This window comes from Rattus norvegicus, chromosome 7, assembly GCF_021556685.1.
Source record: "Rattus norvegicus strain SHRSP/BbbUtx chromosome 7, alternate assembly SHRSP_T2T, whole genome shotgun sequence".
Taxonomy (NCBI): domain Eukaryota; kingdom Metazoa; phylum Chordata; class Mammalia; order Rodentia; family Muridae; genus Rattus; species Rattus norvegicus.
In genome coordinates this window covers 60133582-60150115 of record NC_141540.1, presented here as the reverse complement: position 1 = coordinate 60150115, position 16534 = coordinate 60133582, and the positions used below count along the sequence as shown (strand labels likewise).

Sequence of the window (16534 nt, the reverse complement as noted above, 5' to 3'; positions counted from 1 at the left end):
AGTGCTGTCTTCCTCAATTGCTTAGTAACAAGCAAGACTAATGATACGGTACCAGTGACTTCATAATAAAGTACTCTGGGCTTTACACTGGGACTGATCCTTTACAAAGCATTTGAAATGAAAGTACCCCAACTCTGTGATATCGAACAAACTCCCCCCCTCCAAGAAAAGAAAGCTTCTGGGCAGCAGGGGCACACGCCCTTAATCTTAGCACTGAGTCAGAGGCAGACGGATGGCTGTGAGTTTGAGATTTTGAGGCCAGCCTGGTCTACAGAATAAGTTTCAGGTCATCCAGGGCTACATAAAGAAACCCTGTCTTGGGGAAATGAAAAAACAAAACAAAACAAAACAAAACAAAACAAAACCAAAAACCAACCAAAAACAAACAAAACAAAACCCAATTACATATAGCATTTGCCTAATGTCAAAGGTATCAACATTAAGTATTTTATTTTTTGAAGGGGGATGTCCAAGCACACATGTTGAATCAGAGGGCAAATCAAGAGAGTTTATTCTTTTCTTCCACCATGTGTGTCCCTGAGTTCCAAGGCAGGCTGCCAGGGTTGGCAGAAATCACCTTTGCCCACTGAGACATCTCATAGGCCCCTGGATTTCCATTTTTGAAGATAAAAAATATAGGTGTTAAATTTCATGATCGAAATTTATATTTAACGATATCATTTTCTCCTTAATTAATCCTCACCATCCTACCTATAACCAAATATACATAGAGACACATACACATAGAGAGATACCATTCACACACACTACAAACACCACAGAAACATATATCACACACATAAACCACACAAACACATACACACATCACACACACAAACCACACAAACACACACAGCACAAACACAGCACAAACACACAAACACACAAACCACACAAACACATACACATCACAGATACAAACTGCACATACATACAGACATCACATATGCAAACCACACAAACACACACACAAACCACACAAATACACTCAGCACAAACACACCTCCCTCCACCCCCACACTGACACACACACACACACACACACACACACACACACACACACACAGTATTTGCAGTCTTTTGAGAAGAATTATGTGGGCTTTTTTTTTCTAACTTTTAATCCTACTCATACTATGAATGCATGCCTTCACAGTTTTAGGTGAGTCCCAAATGTGTGTTCTGCTTGTACCCCTAACTCTTAATGCACTGTGTACTTTTTACCAAACACTTCAACAGCAACTACTGGCTCATCGTCACCTGCTCTTACCCAGTCATCACAGTAGTGTAGTATGTTATCCAGCGCTAGGTTCTCAGTACCCACGGTGTTGGGGGCAACTTTGGGCTAAGGTAGCAGTTCTGCTTCACATTGTGTCCCTGGAGAGCACAGTGATAAGATAATCCTCAAGTCAAGCTTCTTAGTATCCCACTTCTGAGTATCGCACTTGGACGGGGCCCTGGAAAATTCAGTATAGATTTCGTGGGAAAGGGGGCATTGCAGACATTGGTGAGCTTGCATCTCAGCTCTTAGTATTAAATGACATTAGGAAGTTGGTTGGCTGACTTTTCTTTTGTAAAGTGCAGCTAGTAAAATGTCCTTCTGAGAGTGATATGCAGATCATGTTAGAGATACAAGGGTTCCAATGGTGTGCATTTCAATGATGTTAGTGGGCTCCTTGCTTTCCTGTAATTCAGAGAATGGGAGTAACTTGGAACACTATCTAGGTGGATATTCCAAGAGACATGTAGGGTGGAAATCCGGAACATGCGTGTTACTGCTAAAAGATTCCCTCTTTGTAATGCTTTACAACTCACTAGAGATTTCAATATGTTGCTTTGCTTTATTCTCATGAAATCTTTGTGGTAGGGCAGGGCCAGAAGTTTCTGAATGCATTACTTAGATGGCATTTAGTCCACGTGAGGAAATTGACAGTCATAGAAGGTGCAAGAGACCAACATTACCTCAGAGACAGGTCTGGAAACCAAGATTAAAGCTAGGCCTCTGTTTTCAATCCTGTGCTTATTGGGGAATTCTCTTAAAAAGGGGACTTGCTGGTTCTCTGAGGTCCGAGACACTCGTATCTACTTGAATCTTCATTTCCATTCCTTTGAAGAGTCTGTGAGACTTGTGTCTGAAATAGAAATGGATACCCTTTAGTGTACAACTGAAAAATATATTCTGGTGATATTTTTTGTATATATGGCAATTTATGCTGAATGATTTGTTGTGTCATTAAACCAAATCTCCTTTCCACATTTTCAATTTCCATTTACATTTCCTGTTAAGATTTTTATACCAGTCTCATCATCTAATGAATTGAATTTGCATTTATTTCACTTCAGTGAGGGTGAAAGAATTTTCTACTCTAAGTAATTTAACTGAATAAGTTTACAGAAATTGAATTCTGGTGTAATTCATTTTAATGGTACTGGCCATGCAAAGTAAACAGTAAAAAACAAGAGGATTTTTTCTTTCTTTTTTTTTAAAATTTATTTAATACTTAATAATAATTCTTTGGTTTCCGGGCAAACATCCCCCTCCCCCTTCCCCTTCCTTATGGGTGTTCCCCTCCCAACCCTCCCCCCATTGCCGCCCTCCCCCCAACAGTCTAGTTCACTGGGGGTTCAGTCTTAGCAGGACCCAGGGCTTCCCCTTCCTCTGGTGCTCTTACTAGGATATTCATTGCTACCTATGAGGTCAGAGTCCAGGGTCAGTCCATGTATAGTCTTTAGGTAGTGGCTTAGTCCCTGGAAGCTCTGGTTGCTTGGCATTGTTGTACATATGGGGTCTCGAGCCCCTTCAAGCTCTTCCAGTTCTTTCTCTGATTCCTTCAACGGGGGTCCTATTCTCAATTCAGTGGTTTGCTGCTGGCATTCGCCTCTGTATTTGCTGTATTCTGGCTGTGTCTCTCAGGAGCGATCTACATCCGGCTCCTGTCGGTCTGCACTTCTTTGCTTCATCCATCTTGTCTAATTGGGTGGCTGTATATGTATGGGCCACATGTGGGGAGGATTTTTTTTCTTTAACTTGTCATTGAGACAACTTTAAAGTATTGTAAATATTTTAAAGAGTAATAGTATGTATATTAAAAGTATAATTTAGATGAGAAATTATAGATTTTGGCTATTATTATATGTACCATAAATACTTTATAAGAATCTGTTAGTGTGATGTATCTTTCTATCTATCTATGTATCTATCTATCATCTATCTATCTATCTATCTATCTATCATTTATTTATCTTTGAGTATTGTTGTGCATATATTTGTGTATACACACATTACACAAAGTTGTATATATACATATATTATACTAACAGATTTTCTAAAAGTGTTCATACATATATATATGTATGTATACATATACATATACATAAAGCTTCATAGATATAAGGATATGCTTTAAAAATGAAGGTACAGGAAGGCATTCATATACACAGCATCTCCACTATTTTCTTCTAGGGAAATAGGCCTAGCCATGAACTTTGAGGATTGTATTTAGGTCCAGCTGGAGCCATGATGTAACACATTCCCCTCTAACCTCATTGATACCCAGTATCTCTCCTTCTAGCCTTTGGTTTCCTAAATTAGCATCCATGCACATCTTGGTTAGAGACTTTTCCCAGTGTCTTTGCTAATTAAATGGAAGGCAACATTTCCCAATGGCTGCTAATGGAGCCAAAGATCATTTACTCTATTTGGAAGAAGCCAATGGATGTCTGAGAAAGCACACAATTTCTTTGCATCTGCCAAGCTTTTATTTGGTCATCAATGTGTAAGATGTCAGCTAGTGGGTTTCTGTAGGAGGAAGTAAGCCTTCCTAATCTCTATGAAACCCAGAAATCGCTGCTCCACAGTTCCAATTTAAGGGCTGATTTTTATGCTAGGAAACCAGAGTGTATACATTTAAAGTAGTAAGATCTCTGCAGATTCAACAGAATACTAAATGAGACAGAAATGCTCTCACTGCACAACATAATGAATCAGAAACATGAGAAACATAAAAATTTTAAAAAACATAAGCCTAAATGTCAGGTTGCAGAACAACAAGAAGCCAATTTTTTTTTACTATGTTTGATGGAAAATGTTAAAGCAAAATATTGGGCTTTCCTTGTAGAAACCAAGAGTTAGACACACTCATTTTTCCCCTGTATATTATTAAAATAAACTTTAAAGTAAAGTTTTAAATTTTAATTCTTTGCTCTACAACAAAGAATTTATATATGATTGTGAACCATTAGATGCTCAGCTCATGTAGCAATGTCAATAGCTCTGGATTTTAGTCTCATTCTTAGGTCATTTAAGTAAATTTATAATGTTATTACAAAGCCGCTCAAATAAGCAAACTAATGTGAATTATAGATGAAATAGGGACAGGGAAAACTGGGAGCCACTTTGTATAAGATCATGATTTTATATCAATAAGATCTGAAAAGCAAGCAATGAAAATTTTTATCACTGTGGCTTTGGGATCAGGGATAAATCTGGTTAAATGAGCTTGATTAAAAAATAGCTCATGGCTCTAGATGATCAGTGCAGCTCAGCTACAGGAAATAGAAGTTTGGAATCATAACTGATACTCTTCTAGCACAAAATACAAACTATAAGGGCTTTTCTCAGATTATCGATTAATTCAACTTTTTACATTGTGATGATTTTAGGGGCATCTGTATTGGGGTTAGTAACCCCAGCCCTTGTGTACATTTCTGACAACTACCATAAAGAAATACTATCAGCCAGACGCATCAATAGAAATGTACTCCCTATCAGCTCTACTGGTAGATAATAATGAGACGTTTGCATGGTTAGTTCCCTCTGGAAGCTGTAAGGGAAAATTGCATGCTGGCTTCTCTTCTACCTTCTGGTGGCTTCCAGCAATTGTTATTGTTCCTTGGTTTATAGCCGCGTGGCTCTCTTCTTGCTTCTGTTTTCTTGAGACCCCTCACCTGTGTAAGCAAGCTTTTCACTGCTGAGACAAAAGGCCTAGAAAAACAGTTGAGAGGAGAAAGAGTTTATGTTGGCTCATTGTTTCTCCAGTTCCAGCCCATGTTAATCTAGCTCCCTTGCTTTTAGGTTTGTGGCAAAGCAGAATCTGAGGGTAGAACGCCATGATGGAGGGAAGGAAGCTCCTCCTCACATGGCAACCAGGAAACAGGAAGCCAGAGCTAGAACCCAGGGATGGGAGATTACACATAATGGACAGATTGTATTGTGCTTCCTACAAGTAGGTCCTATCTCATCAGCTATGAGTTTATTGATGGAATAATTGAATGGATGCACCTCTTGAGGGACTATTCGCATCTAACCTCAAATGCTCCACTTCTGTCCCCTTCCCCCCACCCCCAGAGGCTCATATCTGTTCTGGAATACAAATGTATTCAGTTTATCTCCAATTTCCACAGCCTTGACAGTACCAGCCTTAATTCAAAAGTACAAGGTCAAAATTTCCCTCTGACACTCAAGGAAATCTTTCAGCTAAGCAAAACTCAAAAGACAAATCAGATTTTGAGTACACAATGATACAGGATAGACATTTCAATTTTCAGTGAAACAGCTAAGGTGGTAGAGGGAAGGCTAGGATCAAAACCCAACAGAGCAAACATGAGATCACGTGGTTCTGTTATGTGACTGGGCTTGTGGTCATGTGTTATAAGCTCCAAGGGGGCTTGGCAAGTCCTTGTCTGGTGGCTATACAAGATGCATTCCACATGGTTTCATTCCTGGGTTGAGTCTGTCTGCTGTCTTTAGCTTTTCTTGACAAATGGTCCTTGTTAATAGATGTTCTTGACTTCTTAGATCTCTACTTTGAACTTCACTCACCTGCTTCGTGAATTACCTACCTTGTCAGGATTTTATGTGGAGAATCCGACTTCATCAAACATTTTCTGATCTCTCAGATGTGGACAACACTAAGGTCTGCCAACTGCCTGAGTAACTTGGATCATGACTGTGTTGGCCTTTGCATTTGTACCTCAATGGCTGGCTAACCATCAGGAAAACACATTAGTAGGCATGCATAGGCAATCAGGGTACCCCAGTGTTCTCTTAAAATAAAGTAGCCTTTCGAATAAGTTAAAACATTTACAACCCTAAACCTGTTGTGGATGAGGTCCAGCCAATTCCTGAGAGACGCACCAGGAATCTTCCCTATTAATTTTGTGTGACATATTCTGCATTATGGCAACACCAAATATCTTTAGTAACTTCATTTTCCTTAGCCCTAAATTTAATCATAAGTTTATTTTGCAAAAAGTGCAAGTTCGTCAAATATGTTTCTTTATTCCTGCTTCTTGTAATCAATCTTATTAAAAAAACAGTTATTAATCCTGTACCACAGCTAGGATGTTATGCTGCCTTGAAATTTCTTCCCCTGTATTAATTAGATTTGCCCTTTTGAAGCCCAGCCTTATAGTCTCAGTGCACGGACGAAATCCCTGCAAAGGTAAGTTATTTGTAAGAACGTAGTATGGTTGCCTCTAGTCTGGTTCTTAGGGGATTCCTCGCTCCCATCTGTGATTCCTGGAGCTTAGTCATTAGTGTGCACATTCCTATCAGTGTTCTGTTCTACTGAGCTTGCACTGAAATGTCTGTTAAGCTCGGTTTACTGGTCTCTAGGCTCTCTCTAGCCCGCTTCTCTAAACTTTTCCAAATTCCTCCCATAAGTCACTTCCAAGGCTTCTGAACCACATGGTCAAGTAGAATAACTAACATCCAAGTCTCTCTACTCCTAGTAGCAAAATCTGTGTTGGTCGGGGTTCTGTATGTATGTGCGTATATTATGAAAGAGCTTACACCATCTAAGGCTGTATCTTCACACAGTGAATATCTATAGGCTGAAGGGCCAGATCCATCTGTAGCCCTTCCACTGCTCGGAATAAGAAGATGGAAACCTCAGAACAAGGAGGAGCGATGATTCAGCCCCAGTAGGAGGCTGGAGGCTTAGGGGTGTTCCAGAGAGTAGCTGGGGTTGGGCCACACTGTGAAGCTGAAGAATCGGAGTCTGGCACTGTTTCTGTTTTTGTTGTGTTGTGTTTGTGCCAAATTGCTAATGGTATTGCAACCCAACAAGGAAAATATTAAAAAGATTAATCTAAAAAATAATTTTTCAAATATTCAATTCTTCTGACTATACAAAGACTTTCTCCGCTATCCATGAGAAACAGAGGTTTGACCTGAAATAGTTCATGCAACCAGGACATGCAGCAATAGTCCTATCATGTGGACTCCAAAGCTGAGTGCGTGGCAGAAATCACCGGTAACAACCACAGGAAGAAATACACTCATTTGGAGAGCAGTTGAACTTTCACATGCCCAGACCTTCCTCCTTTGCTTTTGCCCACAGGTACTGGTAGACTCTTGGATAGTGTTTCTCACATTTAAGAATGTTATTTTTCAGCTGCAGGTGCTGTCCCACATGCCAATCATGTCTAGTAACACCCTCACGGACATGTAAGTGATCTTTATGAGTCTCTTTGGTATCTTTTTCAACAAGTTGACAATCAAGATTCCCACTGGTCTCCCTCTTCACTGTCTTGAATGAATATACCTAAAATACAGTGACTTCATCTTGGTATCTTTAGCCAAATCATATGCAAAAAATCCTTTCCCAAATTAGCTCATGTTCACAAATGCTGGGGCTGAAGAATGGGGCATATTGTTTTTGTGAAGCCAGTAGTCAACCCACTACACTGCTGTGTGTCCTAGTTGCATGAATTCTTGCAGACCCAACTTTTGTTTCCCATGGGTAGCAAAGAAAGTCTTCATATAGTCAGAAGAAGTAAATATTAGGAAGATGATCTGTCACTCACACAACACCCAGAGGGAGCCAGGCTCCCAGGTGCTCTGAAATACCAAGGATCACAGGAGAGGTCACAACATCTACACCAACACCCAGAGGAACTGGGTCCCCCAGGATCCAGGGATGCAGGATGCAGGATGCAGGATTCACTCTTACAACTCCCAGAGGCAGCCTGACTCCCATGTGCTCTGAAATGCCCAGGATCATAGGATCACAGAGAAAGCTCAATTCCCAGGAGATCAGATACAATCAGGAATAGTGGAGCTCTGACACTCAAGATCACAGTTAAGGTCACAGCATCTTTTCCAACACCCAGAATAACTGGGACCCCCACAGTAACCAGGCTAACACAAACCCCTCAGCCAGCCAGAGACATAGGTTCCTTCCAGTTTGCACCAGTGCCCAGAGCAAACCCAGGGCTCTGGCTGCCCACTCGGTACTTCTAAAACACCCTGAGAAAGCTTGACTCCCAGGAGCTCTGAAACACCCAGGATCTCAGGATCATAGGATCCCAGAATCACAGGATGACAGAGACAGCTGCAGTCTAAGGAGTTCTGACACAATCAAGATCTTAGGAGGGATAGGCTCCAGTCAAAGACAGCAAGGGCAGGGAGCCCTAGAAATAACCAGATGTCAAGAGGCAAGTAAAAGAACATAAACAACAGAAACCAAGGCTACTTGGCATCATCAGAACCCAGTTCTCCCACCACAGCAAGTCCTGGATACCCCATCACACCAAAAAAACAAGATTTGGATTTAAGATCACACTTCATGATGATGATAGAGGACTTTAGGAAGGACATAAATAACTCCCTTAAAGAAATACAGGAGAACACAGGTAAACAAGTAGAAGCCCTTAAAGAGGAAACACAAAAAGTCATTTGAAAATTACAGAAAAACACAAACAAACACCCAGGATCTAAAAATGGAAATAGAACCAATAAAGAAATCACAAAGGGAGACAACCCTGGAGATAGAAAACCTAGGAAAGAGGTCAGGAGTCAGAGATGCAAGCATCACCAACGATATAAGAGATAGAAGAGAGAACCTCAGGGGCAAAAGATACCATAGGAAACATTTACAGAACAGTCAAAGAAAATGCAAAATGCAAAAAGCTCCTAGCCCAAAAAATACAGGAAATCCAGGACACAATGAGAAGATCAAACCTAAGGATAATACTTATAGAAAAATTATAGAAGAAAACTTCCTTAACCTAAAGAAAGAGATGCCCATGAACATACAAGAAGCCTACAGAACTACAAATAGATTGGAGAGAAATTCCTCCCGTCACATAACAGTTAAAACACCAAATGTGCAAAACAAAGAAAGAATATTAAAAGCAGTAAGGGAAAAAGGTCAAGTAACATATAAAGACAGACATATTAGAATTACACCAGACTTCTCACCAGAGACTATGAAAGCCAGAAGATCCTGGGCAGATGTCATACAGACCCTAAGAGAACACAAATGCCAGCCCAGGCTACTGTATCCAGCAAAACTCTCAATTAACATAGATGGAGAAACCAAGATATTCCATGACAAAACCAAATTTAGACATCTTCCCACAAATCCAGCCCTACAAAAGATAATAGAAAACTCCAACACAAGGAGGGAAACTACACCCTAGAAAAAGTAAGAAAGCAATCTTTCAACAAACCTAAAATAAGATAGCCACACAAACATAATTCCACCTCTAACAGCAAAAATAACAGGAAGCAACAGTCACTTTTCCTTAATACTTCTCAACATCAATGGACTCAATCCCCGAATAAAAAGACAGACTAACAGACTGGACATGTAAACAGGACCCAGCGTTTGGCTTGGAATATTTTTTATCATCCTTTCACTCCATTCACATCCATTCACAGCCAATCATTGGACTGAGAATGGGGTCTCCAATGGAGGAGTTAGAGAAAGGACTGATGGAGCTGAAAAAGTTTGCAACCCCCAGGAAGAACAACAATATCAACCAACCAGACTCCCCAGAGCTCCCAGGGACTAAACCACCCAACCAAAGAGTACACATGGAGGGACTCATGGCTCCAGCCACAGATGTAGCAGAGGATGACCTTATTGGACATCAAAGGGAGGAGAGGCCCTTGGTCCTGGGAAGGATTGATGACCCAGTGTAGGGGAATGTCAGGGTGGGGAGGCGGGATTGGGTGGGTGGGGGAGCACCCTCATAGAAGCAGGGGGAGTAGGGATGGGATAGGGGGTTTCTAGAGGAAACAGGGAAAGGGGATAACATTTGAAAAGTTAAAAAATAAAATAGCCAGACATATCATGCCAGGCTACCATAGTCCCACAAGAAGAGGTTTATTGGGGTGAGGTGGGGAAGAGAAGAAAGAGAAAGAAGGAGAAGTAGGGGGAGGTGTCGTGACTTTGCCTTTTATCTGGTTTGTGAGGTAATCACATGCACCACTGTGCACAGGTGAGGCGCACAGGTGAGGCGCACAGGTGAGGCGCACAGGTGAGGCGGTTGCCGTGGCAACAGACACAAGTGGGTCCTTGTTGCTTAGGGATGACATCATCACTGGATTCAGAGGCTGACTGTAAACTACTTCTGATGCCAACAGACACAACAGGACTAGGTGGGACTATTGCTGTGACGAAGCCCGAGCAAAATAACAAAACGGAAACAGAAACAAAGCAAACAAAAGTGACTGCCTTGACCAGCATCTGTAGACCATGCCCGGCACTGCTAGAGGCCAGCTCAGAACTGCTGTTTTCATGCAGTCAAACTGACGGATTTCAATCTCATGGCTTCCCTGTTAGTACACCGTCCCACTTCTACCTTGACATTGAGTTGATGCATTCGGTGTGGGCCTGCTGAGATGCTCTACCTGATGTTGAAAATATCAACAGGACACAACAGGGTGGTCAGTCGATTAACTTAGGACAGGTGATGGGGACAGTGTTCCTTGAGCAGGAGGCTGCAGAGAGGAAAGGCATATCATGGGGTATATTCTTCAGCAAACCTCTTCCAAGCCTCTGGTTTCCAGACACTTCCTTTCTCAGTTTTAAATGTTGTTAGGGAGTTTTTCTTCTTGAAGATTTTGCCTGAGCATTCCCCTTCATGTAGAAAACCTCACAAAGACATCCATGACCCAAACGTAGTGTCTAATGTTATTGCTGGGACCCTTGGCGGGTATACCACAAAGGAAGTTCCTGAAGACAGAGTAGGGTACAGGGGAAGTTCTTTTCTCATGTTAATGTCTCTGACCTCTGTTCTTAGTGTGACATTATCTGCCTCATTCTGGTCTTCTTTCTACTCAGTCCAGGATATTCACTGGTTCCTCTGTCCAACTTTCCGGCCTGCACTATTTTCATATTCTGGAATCTTGCCCACGCTTCAAACTCCCGTGGAAAGGTAACTCCTCTCTCTCACTTAGAGATCATTTAATGATTTCTACTAGTGATATTTCATTTACATTTGTTTGATGCTGTTTAATCAGGAGATATAATACAATACTCTATATTATTGAAACCCTAAGTTTCTATATCAGTTTCACTGTATGTATTTTTTTTCCTGGCACTATTGTGGGGGTGGTCGTGGTGGTGGTGACCGAGGACAGAGCCTAGTAAATGCTCGGTAAGTGTGCTAGCACCAAGCTAGCGAACAAGCTGCTAGCTGTGCTCTAATCTGTTGCCCTGTTTTGGCTTTTAGCTTGACTTCTCCTTGAGTGTGGCTTGCTGCTGGATGTTCTGCTCCTTAGACATGCATGTGTCAGAGATAGCTCAGTAGAGTTTGCAAAACCCCTTATATTTTTATCTTTGGTGTTCATGACCCTTGCGTTTTTATAGAAAGTATATTGACTATCCTTGATATATCGTGAAAAAAATTCCAAGTTATTGGTAGATTTGATTTTTAGGTAAGTCAGATACTAGCAGTTGAATTTTCTAAGTAACAGATTTTAAAAAAAATATTACTGGTAGGTTTTGTAACTTGTAATTGGGCGTTTAGTTGTGACTGGATTGTTCTTGTGACAGGCTGTTATTCTTTACAGTTCTGGAGAACAGGAAGTGCAAAATCCAGGCACTGACTTCCGGCTCACTGTGGCCATTTTGTCTGCTCTGACATAGTAGCAGACAATGAAAGTCAGTTATAAAGACCCCATTAACAAGGATGGAGTGCTTCAGCCTAATCCCTTCTTACAGTTTTGGCTCTATTTTAATGCATATCAGTGCATGTTAAGTATACAAAATAATGAGTTTCACTGTGATACTTGAGACACACATATACTGTGATTTGATCAAATTAGCCACTGTTACCTACTATTGTTCCCTTTCCCACTTCCTAAACGTCTTCAGGTTTTAGATCTCCCACCTTTGGGCTAGATTCCATCTATGAGAAAAGACATGCAACATTTTTATGTCTGAAACAGGTTACTTTGCTTAACACAACAATCTGCAATTGTATCCATTCTTTTTCTTTCTGGCACATGATTCGATTTCACTGTTTTTAAGCCTGAATAACCGTTTTGTGTTTTCTCATGTTCTTCATTCATTGGCTGATGGACAACTGGGTTGGTCCCGTAACGTGGATATTTTGAGAAGTGCTATAGAAGTTTGGGTCTTCGGGGTTCTCCATTGTCAGTCATTTTTGTTTCCTTTCCAGCATTTGGTCAGGAGTGAGATAGCTGGATCTCCATGGGATATTTTTTGTATGGTTCTCCTTGAAGCTTTACTGTGAAAGTGGCTTATAGGTAAGGCCATCTCTACAAATGCTTTACCTGTATTTTATTTTTAAAATTTATGACCATTGATTATTTTGTTTCTGAAGCTTTTAGCCAATAGAACAAAACAGGCCTGTGAAATGAGGCATAAAAATGATATGATAGACAGCAAAATTATAATTATTTGCAGAAGATATGATTGTTTACTTGGAAACAAAACAATCTATCCAGTTTATTTGTGAAAATAAGTTGAAGAGCTATTACTAACCGGGAGTTCTGCAAGGTAAAGATAAATAAACAATATTTCTGCAATGTGCCTTTTGGGGAAGAAAGTGGTGTGTGTGTGTGTGTGTGTGTGTGTGTGTGTGTGTGTGTGTGTACGAGTGCATGTGCGTGTGTGTGTGAGTATACGTATGTGTGAGTGTGCGTGTGTGTACGTGTGTGCGTGTGTGTGATCTAATAGCACTAGGGACAGAAATAGAATATGCTTGAGAATAAGTTTGCCAAGGAATTCCCAGAGTTATATAAAGAAATAAAATGAAAAATTACTGAAAAAACATGGCAGAAGTTTAAATATGCACAAAAACCATGTATCAAGCTTCTGGAGACACCTTAATAGTTTAAAATAAGGTAATAATTATAAGAAAAGCTCAAATAAAAGTCCGGTGTTTATTTTTTGGCATCAACAAATCTAAAATTCATATAGGAGACAAGAGGCCCACTATTGAAGAAGGGAATTCTATAAAAATGTATCACACGGCAATATATAAAATGATGCAGTAGAGGTGTGAGGATAGGGCTTTATATAGGTATTGTGTAGGAATAGTGGATCTACGTCTATACCAAGATAGACAGAGGGAAGTGTTCAGAAATAGACCAAAGAATAGAGAATCATTAACAGGGCACTATTGTTGAATGGACAAGCAAAGGGTTGATTATTTTATAAATGGTAGTAGGATGAGATTTTTTTTAAAAAAGATGGTTACCAGAACACCATATGTTATATTTTCTACTGTTAGTGGCAAAACCCCCAGTTCCTATTTTATTATCTCTCTCTGTGAATCAGGAATTTGTGAGGGAGCCCAGATGGTTGGGTCTGGCTAACACTCTCTCAAGCAGTTGCAGTCAAATGCTGGTGGCTGTAGCTGAGACTGCAGGACACCAGAGCATCTGGCTCTGTTCTGCAGGATCCCTGAACATCTTTATTGGGTTCCTCCCATAGGTTGCTTAGGGCTTCCTCCCACCATGGGGTCCTCGGTGAGTCACATTTCTTATGTGACCACTGAAAACTTCAAAAGCCAATATTTCAGCCAGCAAAACAGAAGTTAAGATGCCTCCTATTCCTGAGCTTTCGACATAGGATCATTTCTGTCACGTGCAGAAATACATCCCCCCCAGATAGATAAGGTAAGGGGTGCCGGCCCATTTTGCATATGAGAGCACTGTCATCATCAAGAGGTGAATATGGAAGGGGAGAAACCATTTGGCTGACTCTCCTTTCTTCTGCTTAACAATAACAGAGACTAGGTAACATACAAGACACTTTGTTTTGGCTGAAGGTTATGAAAGCTGAAAAGTTCAAGGTTGGGCAACCGTGAAGGTGATGAAGGCATCATGCTGCTTAATATGCCAGAAATGAGAGGGCAAGTAGGAGTATGAATAGAGTGAAAGTACAAATGGGGTGGGCGCGGGAGTTTTCTAAGGGCTCACTCTCAGGATGCACACTAATCCTTTCCAAAGGCAGAACCCTCACAATACAACAGCTCTTTTTTTTTTTTTTTTTTTTTATTAACTTGAGTATTTCTTATATACATTTCGAGTGTTATTCCCTTTCCCGGTATCCGGGCAAACATCCCCCTCCCCCCTACCCTTCCTTATGGGTGTTCCCCTCCCAACCCTCTCCCCATTGCTGCCCTCCCCCCACCAGTCTAGTTCACTGGGGGTTCAGTCTTAGCAGGACCCAGGGCTTCCCCTTCCACTGGTGCTCTTACTAGGCTATTCATTGCTACCTATGAGGTCAGAGTCCAGGGTCAGTCCATGTATAGTCTTTAGGTAGTGGCTTAGTCCCTGGAAGCTCTGGTTGCTTGGCATTGTTGTACATATGGGGTCTCGAGCCCCTTCAAGCTCTTCCAGTTCTTTCTCTGATTCCTTCAACGGGGGTCCTATTCTCAGTTCAGTGGTTTGCTGCTGGCATTCGCCTCTATATTTGCTGTATTCTGGCTGTGTCTCTCAGGAGCGATCTACATCCGGCTCCTGTCGGTCTGCACTTCTTTGCTTCATCCATCTTGTCTAATTGGGTGGCTGTATATGTATGGGCCACATGTGGGGCAGGCTCTGAATGGGTGTTCCTTCAGTCTCTGTTTTAATCTTTGCCTCTCCCTTCCCTGCCAAGGGTATTCTTGTTCCCCTTTTAAAGAAGGAGTGAAGCATTCACATTTTGATCATCCGTCTTGAGTTTCGTTTGTTCTAGGGATCTAGGGTAATTCAAGCATTTGGGCTAATAGCCACTCATCAATGAGTGCATACCATGTATGTCTTTCTGTGATTGGGTTAGCTCACTCAGGATGATATTTTCCAGTTCCAACCATTTGCCTACGAATTTCATAAACTCGTTGTTTTTGATAGCTGAGTAATATTCCATTGTGTAGATGTACCACATTTTCTGTATCCATTCCTCTGTTGAAGGGCATCTGGGTTCTTTCCAGTTTCTGGCTATTATAAATAAGGCTGCGATGAACATAGTGGAGCACGTGTCTCTTTTATATGTTGAGGCATCTTTTGGGTATATGCCCAAGAGAGGTATAGCTGGATCCTCAGGCAGTTCAATGTCCAATTTTCTGAGGAACCTCCAGACTGATTTCCAGAATGGTTTTACCAGTCTGCAATCCCACCAACAATGGAGGAGTGTTCCTCTTTCTCCACATCCTCGCCAGCATCTGCTGTCACCTGAGTTTTTGATCTTAGCCAATCGCACTGGTGTGAGGTGAAATCTCAGGGTTGTTTTGATTTGCATTTCCCTTATGACTAAAGATGTTGAACATTTCTTTAGGTGTTTCTCAGCCATTCGGCATTCCTCAGCTGTGAATTCTTTGTTTAGCTCTGAACCCCATTTTTTAATAGGGTTATTTGTTTCCCTGCGGTCTAACTTCTTGAGTTCTTTGTATATTTTGGATATAAGGCCTCTATCTGTTGTAGGATTGGTAAAGATCTTTTCCCAATCTGTTGGTTGCCGTTTTGTCCTAACCACAGTGTCCTTTGCCTTACAGAAGCTTTGCAGTTTTATGAGATCCCATTTGTCGATTCTTGATCTTAGAGCATAAGCCATTGGTGTTTTGTTCAGGAAATTTTTTCCAGTGCCCATGTGTTCCAGATGCTTCCCTAGTTTTTCTTCTATTAGTTTGAGTGTGTCTGGTTTGATGTGGAGGTCCTTGATCCACTTGGACTTAAGCTTAATACAACAGCTCTTAAAGGGCCAACTACCTTTTACACTGGCCCGTTGAACCTCAACGTGAGTTTTGGCAGGCACAAACCACACCTGGGCAGTATGATTCTAGCCATCTTTGGGAATGGTCCCACTTGCAATTGAGGTTTGTCTTCTCACATGAATTAATATCATTAAGATATTCAGATAGGAGACCATCTCCAAGACGATTCTAAATCCTGTCAAGTTAGACACAGGTTTTTCTTTTCTTTCTTTCTTTCTTTTTTTCTGGATGAATGGTTCTTAAAGTCAAATTACAGACCTATAACATAATAGAACCATCAAAACTTAGGACCACAGATGTAGAACCACTAAAATGCTACGAAAGTGGCTATCTACTGAGAAAAAAAGAGAAGCTGGCGTATTTTCTTGCAGGCACTCCATATCCATGTGAGTGACCTTTGGCTCTGTCATTCTCCCCATTCTTATTTGATCATACGAGTCCTATTTGCCTCCTTCTTTAAAATGGCCAAATGGATACAGAGAGATAATGAAATATCACACACAAACACATGTTAACCTGACAACCCAAGTGATTTTTAAAAGGATAAAATTCTCCATAAAATAACAAAGAAAATCAA

At 41.0% G+C, this 16534-nt stretch overlaps 1 long non-coding RNA gene across 1 annotated transcript in view; it reads right to left on the bottom strand.

Moving 5' to 3' along the window:
• Nucleotides 1–416: 416 nt before the first annotated feature.
• LOC120093590 (uncharacterized) overlaps nt 417–16534 on the bottom strand; it is a 40743-nt gene continuing 24625 nt past the window's right edge. Inside the window, exons 2-5 of the long non-coding RNA XR_015624658.1 lie at nt 4857–4981; nt 1960–2129; nt 1268–1454; nt 417–606 (exon numbers count right to left, since the gene is read on the bottom strand). This is a non-coding gene — a long non-coding RNA (uncharacterized LOC120093590). The remainder of the gene's footprint in view (nt 607–1267; nt 1455–1959; nt 2130–4856; nt 4982–16534) is intronic.